Source organism: Myxine glutinosa, chromosome 8 (assembly GCF_964187855.1).
Source record: "Myxine glutinosa chromosome 8, kmMyxGlut1.1, whole genome shotgun sequence".
NCBI classification, from domain to species: domain Eukaryota; kingdom Metazoa; phylum Chordata; class Myxini; order Myxiniformes; family Myxinidae; genus Myxine; species Myxine glutinosa.
In genome coordinates, this window is record NC_136268.1 from 137483615 (window position 1) to 137498492 (window position 14878).

Below are 14878 nucleotides of genomic sequence, written 5' to 3' on the forward strand. Positions count from 1 at the left end.
AGGTATGTACCACATCATTTTTCTCGGAAGTTTCCCGGTGGCTGAAGAAGCCACTAACCCCGCTAAATCCTGGCCGGTACAACCTTTTACCTCTGTGACAAATTTGGTCCAAATCCATCCAGAGGTGTAGGAATGTATAGGTAACAAACACAGACATATTGACATTTAGAGTTATAGATTTATCCTCTTTCGCATTATGGAAAAAATAGATGAATGAATGTCTGTTAACGACTGCAATTATTGATGGGTATAAAACGAGAAAATTTGCATTTGAGAATTTCCGTCTTTGTTTATTTCTCACAAACACATTTACTGCCTTCTGCACAGATAGAAAACAGCTGGCAGGATTTTAAGAACGAACAAGCGTTACGCCTAGGTCCCCCGTCGTTGAAGTGATGCGAGTTGAAAAAGTGGAAGACGCAAGGCGGCCATCTTGGATTTTGACGTGGCGACGCAATTTTCAATAGCGTTCTCCCTTATGCGTAGATACACCCACGCACCAGATTAGAATATAGTAGTTCGTTTATTTTTCAAGATATTTCGCTCACAAGGTTCAGACATATATATGGTGGCGGCCATCTTGGATTTTGAAGTGGTGACCCAATTTTCAAGAGCGTTCTTCCTTATGCCTAGATACACCCACGCACCAGATTAGAAGTTAGTAGTTCGTTTATTTTTCAAGATATTTCGCTCACAAGGTTCAGACATATATATGGTGGCGGCCATCTTGGATTTTGACGTGGCGACGCAATTTTCAATAGCGTTCTCCCTTATGCGTAGATACACCCACGCACCAGATTAGAATATAGTAGTTCGTTTATTTTTCAAGATATTTCGCTCACAAGGTTCAGACATATATATGGTGGCGGCCATCTTGGATTTTGAAGTGGTGACCCAATTTTCAAGAGCGTTCTTCCTTATGCCTAGATACACCCACACACCAGATTAGAAGTTGGTACTTCACTTATTTTTCAAGATATTCCGCTCACAAGTTTCAGACATACATGGTGTCAGACATACATGGCGGTGGCCATCTTGGATTTTGACGTGGGTTGCACGCACACAACAAATTAGAATTCGGTCCTTCGCTTACGCACGCACGCACGGACGCACGCACGCCCGCATGGGAAAACCATAGTCCCCCTTTTTCTCCGCGGTGCGACGGGGGACAACAAGCGTTACGCCTAGGTCCCCCATCGGTGAAGTGATGCGAGTTGACAAAGTGGAAGACGCAGAAAACATGGAAGAGTCGATAATATTTGTGAGTGGGTTGGAGACACACCCACACACCAGATTAGAAGTTAGTAGTTCGTTTATTTTTCAAGATATTCCACTCACAAGGTTCAGACATATATGGTGGCGGCCATCTTGGATTTTGACATGGCGACCCAATTTTCAATAGCGTTCTTCCTTATGCCTAGATATAGTCGCGCACCAGATTAGAAGTGAGTAGTTGGTTTATTTTTCAAGATATTCCGCTCACAAGGTTCAGACATATATGGTGGCGGCTATCTTGGATTTTGACGTGGCGACCCAATTTTCAATAGCGTTCTTCCTTATGCCGAGATACACCCACACACCAGATTAGAAGTTAGTAGACACACCAGATACTTAGCTTATTTTTCAAGATATTCCGCTCACAAAGTTCAGACATACATGGCGGCGGCCATCTTGGATTTTGACGTGGCGACCCATTTTTCAATAGCGTTCTTCCTTATGCCGAGATACACCCACACACCAAATTAGAATTCGGTCCTTCGCTTACGCACGCACGTACGGACGGACGCACACACGAACGGAGGGGAAAACCATAATCCCCCTTTCGCTCCGCGGTGCGATGGGGGACAATAACTGCTCGAAGAAATTAACTTTGGTCTCATTATCAGAAAGAAACAGAGGGAAACCATGGAGACCAAAATATATTGTTTAGTATACACATCCTTTCCATACAAAGAAACAATTGTTTAGCTCTTATATGAGCCTCGACTTAGTATACAAGAAAAGTCCATCTCTGTTTTTGTTGAGTTTCCATTTGGGATTTATTTTGAGAAATAAAAATATATAAAGGAGGAGAACACATAGCTTGGACACCTGAGCTATCTAGCCTGGGTTTGAATGTCCGCCAAGCTACAAACTTCCATCCTGGTGTTTCACATACAAGGTGATTCATCAATGTGTGTTCCGGTCCCTTGGATGGACGTTGAGCTAGGCGTCCCATCTGCCGGGATCAGTTGGTGGACGTTAAAGCATCCTAAACAAATTTCCTGTGCCCTCAGTGGAGTATCCTGCGAAGTGATGAGTAGTCTGGGATTGTAACCCCAGCCAATGAAACTGCCCGGCAGCCTTGTCCAATGAAACTGCCTTAGCAGCCTTGTCCAATGAAACTGCCCGGCAGCCTTGTCCAATGAAACTGCCCGGCAGCCTTGTCCAATGAAACTGCCCGGCAGCCTTGTCCAATGAAACTGCCCGGCAGCCTTGTGCACCCACCGGTATGAAGTGGACAACCAAACACATAAGCTGTCTTGAAGATCGTCTGGAAGTTGGTTCCACAGGCGGAAAAAGAGGAGCAAATGAGTGGCAGTGAGCAGTGATCCTGAATGTTGGGTGGATTGTTATAAGGTGGGTGATGGTGGACCGTGTGTGCCCTGACCTGGAGCAAGGATGGGGAGGGAGACAAAGCATGGAGAGGGCAAAGGGTGCAAGACCAGAAAGGAGGCGGTACAAGAAAAAGAGACCACCGACCTGTCTACGATGTCGAGGTGATAAGCCCATAGACTGAGCTTCATCGTGGGAGATTCCAATGATCTTGAAGGCCTTGGTTTCTATGGCGTCAAATTGAGAAAGATGTGAGACAGGGGAGCCAGCCCAGAGGTGACAGCAGTACTCCATCAAGCTGCAGATGAAGGCCTTGTAGGTGGATCGGAGTTCAGGTGTGCCAAGCAAGGACTTTGTACCATGGAGGATGCTGAGTCAGAATCTGGCTTTGGAGGCCAACTTGGAAATGTGATTTGCCCAAGAAAGATCATGGCTGATATTGAGACCCAAGAGTATGAATGACTGAATTTCCTCTAGCACCAACAAAGGTAGTCGTTCCTCCTTCACTCCGAGCGAAAACTCAACCAAACACGTTCAGGCTTTATAGATGTATCGGCTTTATTCACCACGCATCAAGGTGATCGATTAACACAGGCCAAAGGATGGATACAAGTAACCGACCCGGGGTACACACCGCGCATGCGCCTGCACGTTCGAGTAAACCAACGTCACTTCCGAACAACACTAACATGAAATGGCGTGACCACTTTTCCTCCTTTGCTAATCTTTCCACTACGTGACCGCCTCCAAAGCTCTATTCTAAACGACAGCTAAGGAACCATATGATAAAGAGCCAATACATGTGGTTACAAGGACAAATACATGTCATTGAGTAATAGAACACAAGGGCAAAAACCAATACTAATGTAACCGTTTCTAATGACAACGGAATTCAGTCCATTCTCAACATAGCTCTTCCCATAAGAAAACCAGGACTGATGAACAGATTGTTGCAGGCAAAAACACTAATAAACACGAAGGATTAATCTGACCCACGTGACTGGGTACACAGCTCGGAAGCAATCACCTTTATGCATCACCTCAAAAGTCCAAATGGTAATCATCAAACCGTCTTGGTGGACAACGCCGATGAGTGGAGTGTCTCTGGGCCCCTTAATGCCCTCTTAATGCGATAGGAAGTGCTCCTGAGTTGAGAACCGGTAAACTTGCGGACGTTGCACCATGACCCATTCACCAGGACAACCAGGTACCGATCACGAGCTCGAGACTTGTTACGGTCAGTGTGAAGATAGACGAAGTCGCCAAACTCTAGCTGTGTGGGTTGTGAAGCCCTACCAACAGGGCCTTCGACTTCTCACTGTACTGATGGTTTGACGTGCGCTGATCGCATTGTTCCATAATCAACTGTTGGTCAAGGTAACTGATTGTTCGTAAATTGATCTCGCTGAGTCCAAATCTCACGCGCCGATAAGCCTCTTGTACGGATGCGGGAGTTCAAACGGGCAGTAGCGAGAGCAAGTGACAGCGATGTAACTGTGCCACATGAAGGGTCCAGACGTAAGAGCTCGCCCTCCAGTTCTTGAATAGCCTTGTCAGCGACCGGATTTTTGTTACGATTCTTCACACATCCAATTTCTAAGTTTATCCTATATCGTCGGAGAAGATCATCGTCCATGAGGGAGGCAAATCCCGAAGCAGGATCAGTCCGAATAACCACGACCGGTCCATCCAGGGGTCGAACCAAAGCGTCACATAGAGTGTAGTGACGTTCATTGTCTACCATACAGGCTACAGTATAGGACGTGACACATTCTCTAAGGATAAGCACAAGCTGTCGATTACGTTTCATGATGTCTGCTGCAAATGACACTCCAATGGATTCTGGTGAATCGGATGTGGTTTGTTCAAAAATGGTGTGTGGAATCTTGTTGAGAGAGGCGCAGAGGTGACATGTGGTGGAAAAGTGTTCGATCGACCTGTCCATGTCGAGGGCGAAGAAATACCGGTGGACCGCCAGTTTAAGCTGGTGACACGTGGGTTGATCCAGATGCATATGTAGGGTGGTCAGAAGACCGTCTAGGACCTGCCGAGGAAGGATGATACACTCATGTGTGGGGACGAACGGATCGCTATGGCGAACAACCATTAAACCATCCCTGGCGATTGTCGCAACATTGAGGTAACATTTCACGTCCTTGATGTTGGTAAGTTTCTTTGACGGTCGCATCCCTTGGACGAGATGAGAATGGGTGGGGCATAAGTCGGGGCATTCTGACTGCATGGAGAGCCAAGCAGTCCTGTTAGTGAAGGGAAGTTTCTTATTGCCCACGACAATATCGCAAACAGATGACCCCCTGACAACGGAGTCCTCTGTCCGTGCCACAAAAGAGCAAATCTGGCACGAAAGATTGTCACACTCAGGGGCATTGCGACTGGTGAAGTCAGACGGTACATTGACTGAACCTGCAAGGTGTCGGATGGACATTTGGTAGCGACTGGCCATGGACAAGAAAGTCGACATGCGTGGGCTAGCGGAAAATTCCCCATGGCACAATTTCTCAGATGCTTGTACACAAGGCTTACTGTCAGTGGGGATGCAGGCTCTATGTTTGGACTGGATGATATATGGGCTGAAATGCCTGGTGGCAACCGTGAGAGAGAGGGCTTCCACTTCACACGGAAGCCATGTGACCTGTCGTCCCTGTAGTTTAGCACTGAAGAAGCCTGCGAGGTGGAGTTTACCTCCATGTGAAACATACAGGGTGGCACCAATGCCACATTTCTTCACCGCGCCATCTGTTTTGATCCATGGGAGATCGTCGGGACGGGGGAGCATGATGGTACGGTTGGACGCCAGTGCCGACTGGGCTGTGTGAAATACGTAGGGGAGGTCATCTGACCACTTTACCCTTTCATGAGATTGGCGACCAGCAGTTGCGTCATCTAATGGTGAAAGGAGTGAACCACATCTTGGTATTACACGGGCCAATACCTTGTAAGCTCCAATAAAGGAGCGCAGACCATTCACCTTCTCCTGAAGGGAGCACGTGGAGAGAGTTGGCTTGGTGAGAGCTGGCTTGGATTGTGCGTTGATGCCAAATCCAACCCAAGATGACAACAGTTACTGGACAGATGATTGTCTTAGGGGCTGAATGGCACAAATTGTTCTTGCTCAGCACCTGGAGAACTCGTCGCCAATTGCATAAGAGTTCATCGAGTGTGTCTCCTCCACAATACAGATAGTCAGCTAATTTGGCAACTGCCCCATCCTCGAGGAGGTCGCCAAGTATGCGACACATCAATTCTTCTAGGGCGGTTTCCGAACCGGACATTCCCATGACGGATCTTATGTATACATACCCGTATGCCACAGAATGGGGAAGCGACCCCACAGTATTTCATGGACTCTCGTGACAGCGGGATCTGATAAAATGCACTGGTAAGGTCAGTGGTAATAATGTACCTCCATTGTGCGATTAGGCGCAGGGTGGAGTCCACGTCAGGCATGAGAGATGGTTGGGGTTTGCTATACCGCCCGATGTCAACGAACGCAGTCACCAAGCAGGAACCACCATTGGGCTTTTTAACGAAAAAGGATGGATTAAGGTACTCAACAGTGATCTGTACATCCTCTGGACGAGCAAAACCCCCCATTTCTTCCAGATCATTGAATCGTTGTTGGAGTTCAACAAACTTGTCACGAGCATATTGGGGAATGCGGCCTTTACGCTGTGGGAGTTGGGCAGGAACCATGTTAACAACAGTCTGAAAAGGACCAGAGGCACCATTGTAGCCTTTAATCTTCGGAACAAATATGTCATCAAATTTCTCAAGGAGAGTTTGGAATTTGGCTCTGATGTCCGGGGGGATAATGTTCTGTGGATCCAGTTGGACGGGGTCGGAGTGTTTGACATCTGACCGCGTGGACTTTTGCGGTGTGCTAGGGCATGGCTGGTCCTCAGGATTTTCAACGGGGCTAAACACAGAACAAACTTGGCCGAAGTGTTCATTTCGTTTGAGTTGTTGTGGGATGTTCGTCAGATTTGGGATCTGTATTGTTCCTGAGACGCTGGAAATGATGTCATGTGGAGGCCAAGTCTGCCTGGCATGTCCATCCTCACCACGGGCGTCAGTGCGTGGTTGAAGTGAAAATGTGTCATCAGAAGAATAGAGCTCACACGGGAGGTATAGCTCGAGGTAGTCTCCCAGCCAAACTGTTGTTGAGTAGGATGGAGCTTGCAAAATGTGGGTACGTCTCATGTTATGTTGGTTGGAAGACCTTTGCACCGATCCATACGGAAAAATCGTTCCATCACCGAGAGTCACCTGGTGTTTAGCAAGCCGAACACCAACATCATTATATTTCATGAAAGGTGTTCCTGCTATTATGTCCACATCCAACATTTTTACCAGAAGACTCTCAAATAAGAACTCTTTTTTTGTCATGGACCAATGTGAAATGTGTTTCCCCAATAACCTCGAGTGGTGAGGATCCGTCGGCCTGGTGAGTGGATTGGAAGCTCTTTTGCATCGGAACACCGAGGCTTTTGGCTGCGAACCCATGTATCATATTACCAGTCGCTCCGCTGTCGATAGTAACGCGGGAGGTTTGATAACCATAAAAAGTGTCCAAATACGGGGATTGACGAATCTGGATTCGGAGAGCAGAGGCAGAATTGGCATCGTTGTCAGAGTCAACGTTACCATCGTCACTAGAATAGTTTTGGCATCGTCAAAAAAACTGGGCAATTTGTCGGGCTTTGGCCATATACTTGCGATCCTGGTCGGGCAGGAAGCTGCATTCACTAAGAAAATGACAATCAATGACAAACAAGAAAATGACAAAAATGCCCAGACGGTTTACACAAGGGACATGACTTTACGAATCTCAGTTCTCGAGGCTTTCCGGGGAACTGGACGTCTTCGACGACGACCAACAGGGCGAAACATGGCAATACAGATAATTTTAGTGTCCTCCGCAGTATATACCTCATCTAAGAGGGATGCGAAGGCTTGGGATATTTCAGGTTTGATGGATGCCAAAGTGTGGGAACGAAGCTCCGTACCATAATGTTGTTTGACTAACTTGGGGAGGTCATTGTGTAGCTACCAAACGCAGCCATGTGAGTACAATGAAATTCTCAATTCTCGAGAGAAGGTGACAGTTATTCGTCTTCGGTTGGTCCCATCCCATGATGGGTGATACCGCTATCACGGTGCAGCAGGTTGTCCTCAATAAAGGCCATTAAGTGCTGGTAAAGATCTTCAGGAAGCTCCTCTGGTTTGAGGTGAATATCAGAAAAGTCAATGAAGTGGGCACCTGTGGATTGGAATCCATAATAAAGGCGAATGACCTGCCAAATGCTCTCTACGGATGTGCAATTCTTTACAACTAGCAACTGTACCCGTCCTATGGGCGGGGCTTCAATTGGGAAGCCCAAATGAAAAGGCAAAATATCAGAAATTGAAGACTTTTTTATTATAAACGATTCATATAAACATCCGTTGAATCATATCACACACAAGTCATCAAAATCTAAACAGTAGATGGCGCCCATTTTGAAAAAAGATTGAATTCTGCATAACGGAAGCGGCCGCAACACGTCTTTCTCAATCGCACGTTTATGTATGAAAAGTGCGCACCCAATCTGTAACACGGAAGCCGCCGCTACACCTGTTTCTCAGTCGCTTTTCACATGCTGCCATATTACTTCGGAGCCGCACGTTTATATAGGAAGGGTTCGGTTCGTCAGGAGTCGATCTACTCTCTCCTGGTATGTAGAACAAACCGTATTTGTAGAATTTCAACAAAAGCCACATCACTGTTCATATCGGTAAATATTATTCCATCATGTTTGGAAAAACTGGAAAATTGCAAAACTTGGAAAACTTGGAAAAATAATATAGCCTATTTTACTCCCAGGGTTCCCAGGAATACCCACCCAAAATATCGTTGCGATCGGTTGAGCCGTTTTTGCGGTACCTTCTAACGGACGGACGGACATTTGGTAAATTATAGTAAGATGGTGCTTTGAGAAATCACGGGACAATAATTGGCTACTTGACCCAGCATCAGTTCCAGCATGTTTACTTTCTGTTGGGGCTGTGCGGCGTCCCACCTCCTGGACCTCTGCCCCATCATCAGTATATCCCCCTGAGGGGAGCAGCTCTGGGGTTTTTTCCCATTGGATCCCATCGACAAGAAAGGAGGGCAAAGTTAACATCCAGGGACAGTGTAGTGCAAGTTCTAACTTGTAATAATATATATATATATATATATATATATATATATATATATATATATATATATATATATGTGTATAATGTATAATAATATATATATATATATATATATATATATATATATATATATATATATATATATATATATAACTGTAAGAAATAGTAGAAACTCCAAAGTACGAGCAGGGTGTCTCATTTGTATTGAATAAATAATCGTTAGATTAAATAAGACGCGGACGTAGCTTCAGGACGTCGATCTTTAATTGTCGACAAGCTTTCGACCAACAAAGGTCTTCTTCTAAGTCTACAAAACCGTAGTTTTGTAACCCGTAAAAAACCGTAACCCATTCATTCATTCATTCATTCATTCATCATTCATTCATTCATTCATTCATTCTACCTTTATATGTCATTTATATAAATATATAAATATATTATATGAATATAAATGGGATATGAATATATGCTTGTGTGTTTATGTATGTATATCTCTATATTTGTATATGCACGTGCACCCTAACTGTAACGCAAACGGTCACTTCCGTTGAACTTGGGGCTGGTGAGTGAACTTTGGCGTGGCTCTTCCTTCTGTATGCATTTTCTACACACATCACACATCTCACACACATATCACCATACATACTTGACTGATATACATGCCTGCTGTTTTTGTAGACTCAGAAGTAGACCTTTGTTGGTCGAAAGCTTGTCGACAATTAAAGATCGACGTCCTGAAGCTACGTCCGCGTCTTATTTAATCTAACGATTATATATATATATATATATATATATATATATATATATATATATATTCATATATATATATATTACTCGTATATATCATGTATGTGTACACACAGACACGTGAAAAAGTAAGTACACCCCATGTAAAGTTTTGACGTTTTCAACATATTTCAACATACAGCTATTTGATCTTCATTTCAACAATATTGATAGATAAAGGTGACATAATATAACAAATATCATGAAACATTTACATTTTGTAGTCCATTGTATAATTTAAATGAACATAAATGTGGAAATTTCGCATGTCGAAAACGTAAGTACACCCCTACATTTATCACTACTTCAAAACCCTAAAATTAGAATCAGGTGCACCAGCTCAGGGTCTCACTATCTGCCATGATCTTTCCTGGGAAAACCACATTTCAAATCTGGTCTCCAAAGCCAGTCGCTGACTGGGCATCCTCCGTCGTGTGAAGTCCTTCCTTGGTACACCTGAGCTCCTCACCACTAACAAGGCTTTCATCCGCAGCTCTATGGAATACTGCTCTCCCCTCTGGTCTGGTGCTCCTGCCTCACACCTAGCTCGTCTTCACGCTGTTGAAACCAAAGCGTTCAGAATCATTGGAATCTCCCGCGATGAAGCTAACTCCAAGGGCCTTTCACTCACTCACCGCAGGCAGGTTGGTGGTCTTTCCGTCTTCTACCGACTCCTCTCTGGCCTTGCCCCCCCCCCCAGCTCTCTCTGGGCTCTGTCTCCCAAATATTCCTACAGGTCGCACAAGATCTGCCTGCAAGCTTCTTATGGTTAAACTGCCAAAATCAAGACTTTCTGCTCACCTTCACTCCTTCATTTCCTCTTTTCTCCCGCCTCTGGAACAAACTCCCTCACTCTCTTCAATCCCACTCCACCCTCCAGGTCTTTAAAACAGCTGTTCACCACCATCTCTTATCTTCCCCCATCCAAAACCTTGATCTTTTCTAACCCCGCTAATTTCACCCAAAATCCTACACTTTTTTTTTTTTTTGAAATACCAACTTCTGTCCTGGAAGTCCTTGGTCCCCTTGTGTTTTATACCTCTCCCCCCCCCCCCCCCCTTCCCACGCCTCCTCCCCCCAAGCCCTCTCCCTCCCACACTTCTCCCTGCTCTCAAATGTTGTGCTTGTGTGCTTCCCCTTCTCTCCCCATCTTCTCTACCGCTCCCTCTTTTTAATTTTATATATTTTGTTTGTCTGTTTGATTTGTTTGTGAAATAAATGTCAGCTCTTTCACAAGCCTCGATTCAGTATACCAAAAATAATAATAATAATAATAATAATAAATGATGAGAACATCGTTAGAGGGGATCTTGGAGGAACCTGTCTTATTTAAACCTCAGACATTTAGTTTGGTTTGCTCTTTGTTGTTGAAGTATGCGGCGTCACCATGCCTAGATCAAAAGAGCTCTCTGAGGCCTTCAGAAAGAAGGTTATAGATGCCTACGAGTCTGGGAAGGGATTTAAAAAGATCTCCAAACAATTTGAAATCAATCATTCGTCTGTCCGGAAGATCATCCACAAGTGGAGAAGATGCCAAACTGCCAACTTGTTCAGGCCTGGCCGCCCCAGCAAGTTCAGCCCGAGAGCAGACCGCAAGATGCTGAAAGAAGTCTCGAAGAACCCCAGAATGTCATCACGGGACCTACAGGTAGCTCTTGCCACTGTTGATGTCAAAGTGCACGAGTCTACCATTAGAAAGAGGCTGCACAAATTTAATCTGCATGGGAGGTGTGCCAGGAGGAAACCTTTGCTGTCCAGAAAGAACATCAGGGCAAGACTAAAGTTTGCCAATGAACACCGAGGCAAAGACCAGCACTTCTGGAACAATGTGCTCTGGACAGATGAGTCAAAGGTAGAGCTATTTGGCCACAGTACCAGAAGACATGTTTGGCGAAAACCAAAGACAGCATTTGACCACAAGAACCTGATACCAACTGCAAAGCATGGTGGTGGAAATATGATGGTTTGGGGCAACTTTGCTGCATCAGGGCCTGGGCAGCTCAGCATCATAGAATCCACTATGAATTCTTCATTGTAACAGAGGGTGCTTGAGGATAATGTGAGGCCATCTGTCGGAAAGTTGAAGCTCAAACGAAGGTGAACCTTGCAACATGACAATGACGCTAAACATACCATTAAATCCACCAAGGAATTGCTGAAAAGAAAGAAATAGAGGGTTCTGGAATGGCCAAGTCAAAGCCCGGATCTAAATCCCATCGAGATGTTGTGGGGGGATTTGAAACGAGCTGTGCATGCAAGAAACCCCTCAAACATCGCACAGCTGAAAGAATTCGGCATGGAGGAGTGGGCAAAAATTTCTCCCAGTCGCGAAAAAAGGAGGTAGCAAAAATTTAAAAAACGCAAAAAGCTTTCTCCCAGTCCAAAACACCCCGAAGACCCAAAACACCCCGAAGACCCAAAACACCCCGAAGACCCAAAACACCCCGAAGACCCAAAACACCCCAAAGACCCAAAACACCCCGAAGACCCAAAACACCCCGAAGACCCAAAACAACCCGAAGACCCAAAACACCCCGAAGACTCAAAACACCCCAAAGACCCAAAACAGCCCGAAGACCCAAAACACCCCAAAGACCCAAAACACCCTGAAGACCCAAAACACCCCGAAGACGCAAAACACCCCGAAGACCCAAAACACCCCAAAGACCCAAAACACCCCGAAGACCCAAAACACCCCGAAGACCCAAAACACCCCAAAGACCCAAAACACCCCGAAGACTCAAAACACCCCAAAGACCCAAAACACCCCAAAGACCCAAAACAACCCAAAGACCCAAAACACCTGGAAGACCCAAAACACCCCGAAGACCCAAAACACCCCGAAGACCCAAAACACCCCGAAGACCCAAAACACCCCGAAGACTCAAAACACCCCAAAGACCCAAAACACCCCAAAGACCCAAAACACCCCGAAGACCCAAAACACCACGAAGACCCAAAACACCCCAAAGACTCAAAACACCCCGAAGACCCAAAATACACCAAAGACTCTTAAGACCCAAAACACCTCCAAGACCCAAAATACCCTTAAAGGCCCTGAGGATCCAAAAGACCCTGAAGAGCCAAATGGCCCTGAAGACCCAAAACACCATGAAGACCCAAAAGACACCGAAATGTTCAAAGATGCCTACCCCTCTGAAACGACGTGTGGTGAGAGGCGCGCGGAGCGCGCCGTGTCACGCTAGTGTAATCAATTAATTAATTAATTATCTTTACTAGCAGAAAGCATTCCCCTTAGTCCGAACATATATTTTTACTGTAAATGTACTGCATTGACCCTGTGATTCCAGACTTTTGGGCCACCATGCATTTTTGGGTTTTTCGGATTAATGATGGGGTTATGGGCGTTAAGCAGGCTATGTCAGAGAAGGGATTTTTTTTAATTATTGGCTTTCAAGCGAACATGGCTGCCCTACCACATGATATATGACCTTTAAAAATGTACACTCTGCATATATATGGGTAGGGGATCATGTTTGTGAAGTTTCGTGTTGATCGGATAAGGTTCATTTTTCTATCCAAGGTGGCTGCAAACCACGTCACCTACGACATCATCATTTTCAAACAATATGCAACAATGATGTTAGATTATATTTGTAAAATTTCGCATCGATAGGGTAAGTGGCTTCAGAGATATAATTATTTTATTTTTTCCTTCAATCAAATATGGCTGCCACACCATGTGACCAATGGTGTTTTCATGATCATCTTTTAATCGCTATGCCTAGTCAATGTACCTTCGGGGGCGGAAGCATAAAAAAATGTATTATAAGGCTTCCAGTTAGGTTCCCAATGGAAGCCGATTGTTCTTGTGAGGATTATTATTATTCTCACACATTTTGTGGAGACGATTCCGAGAAAACCATAATAGCTAGATCTACAAAACTTTAACTCATTTATAGATGTAACTTAGTGTAGTGCATCATGAATTTTGTTTTTGAAATGTTGGCTTGCATTGGCTGCCATTGCCTATGATGTCATAAACTTTAAACATCTTCTTCTCCAGAACCGCTGAACGGATCAACACAAAATTTTACAAATACGATTGCCTAACCATGCGGACAAGAGTTTGTGAAAAGATACGTCATCGGTCACGTGTTTTGGCGGCCATGTTGGATTATAAAATAAAACTGTTAAAAACTACTTTTCCGAAACCGCTTATCCAATCGATACGAAACTTGGAACACGTTTACATTCTGATGAGGGGAAATATTTGCAAACTATGACGTCATCAGTCATGTGCTTTGGCCGTCATCTTGAATTTAAGCAAAATAATAATAATTCCGGAATACCACTCAAAGGAATCAATGTGAAATGTCATACATATGATCAACTACTGATGTAGGAAAAATATTCATAAACTATGATGTCATCAGTCATGTGATATGGTTTTCCTTGATTTTAAGGAAAAGCTTCAATCATCTTTTTCCCCAGAACTACTGAATGGATCAATATGAAATTTCATATGTATGATCAACCCCTCATGAGGAAAAATGTTTCTAAACAATGACATCATCAGTCACGTGGTATGATGGCATCCATCTTGGATTTAAGGAAAAAGTATTTGAAAATCCATATCTCCAGAACCATTCAATGGATTAATGGAGGAGGGGAAAGATATACTACATATACATATTTGGGGGAGGGGGGGAGGGTGTGGCTTTGACAGGTCCCTCCGTTTTGGGGGAAGGGAAGGGAAAGAGAAATTTTTTTCTCGTGCAAAGAGTGCTTCATAACCTCTGTTTGTTGCACAGGGAAAAAAGGAAATTGTAATACTCTCTGCCACCATCACCAGGTGGCGCTACAGAGTACACATTTACATAGAGAATTTACACCCCTCTCCCGGTCTCCCACATAGCTGATGTTACCCCTCCCCTCCCGAGACAAAGTTGTATTTGTATTTTTACCCCGAGTAAAGTATATATGTGTTTATAGCTGGAGTACCTGGCATTGCTCAAGCGAAAAAGAAACATTAACATCTATCTATAATTCCAGTAATCTCTGTGTGTATGTGTGTGTGTCTGTGTGTGTGTGTGTGTGTGTGTGTGTTTGTCTGTGACCGCTGTTTCTCGACAACCACGGGTCCGATATACTTGAAACTTGCCAGGTATATTGCTGGGGACCCGAGGATGTGCCTTTTCAAGGTTTGAAATTAATCGGACAAGTGGTTCCCAAGGTATGGTCACCGTACTCGCAAGCCGTTCGCTTTGGCTTTGCGAATGGACCAAACCATTTCATGTAAATAGAGGGGGGGGTTCTACCGTACTCGCAAGCC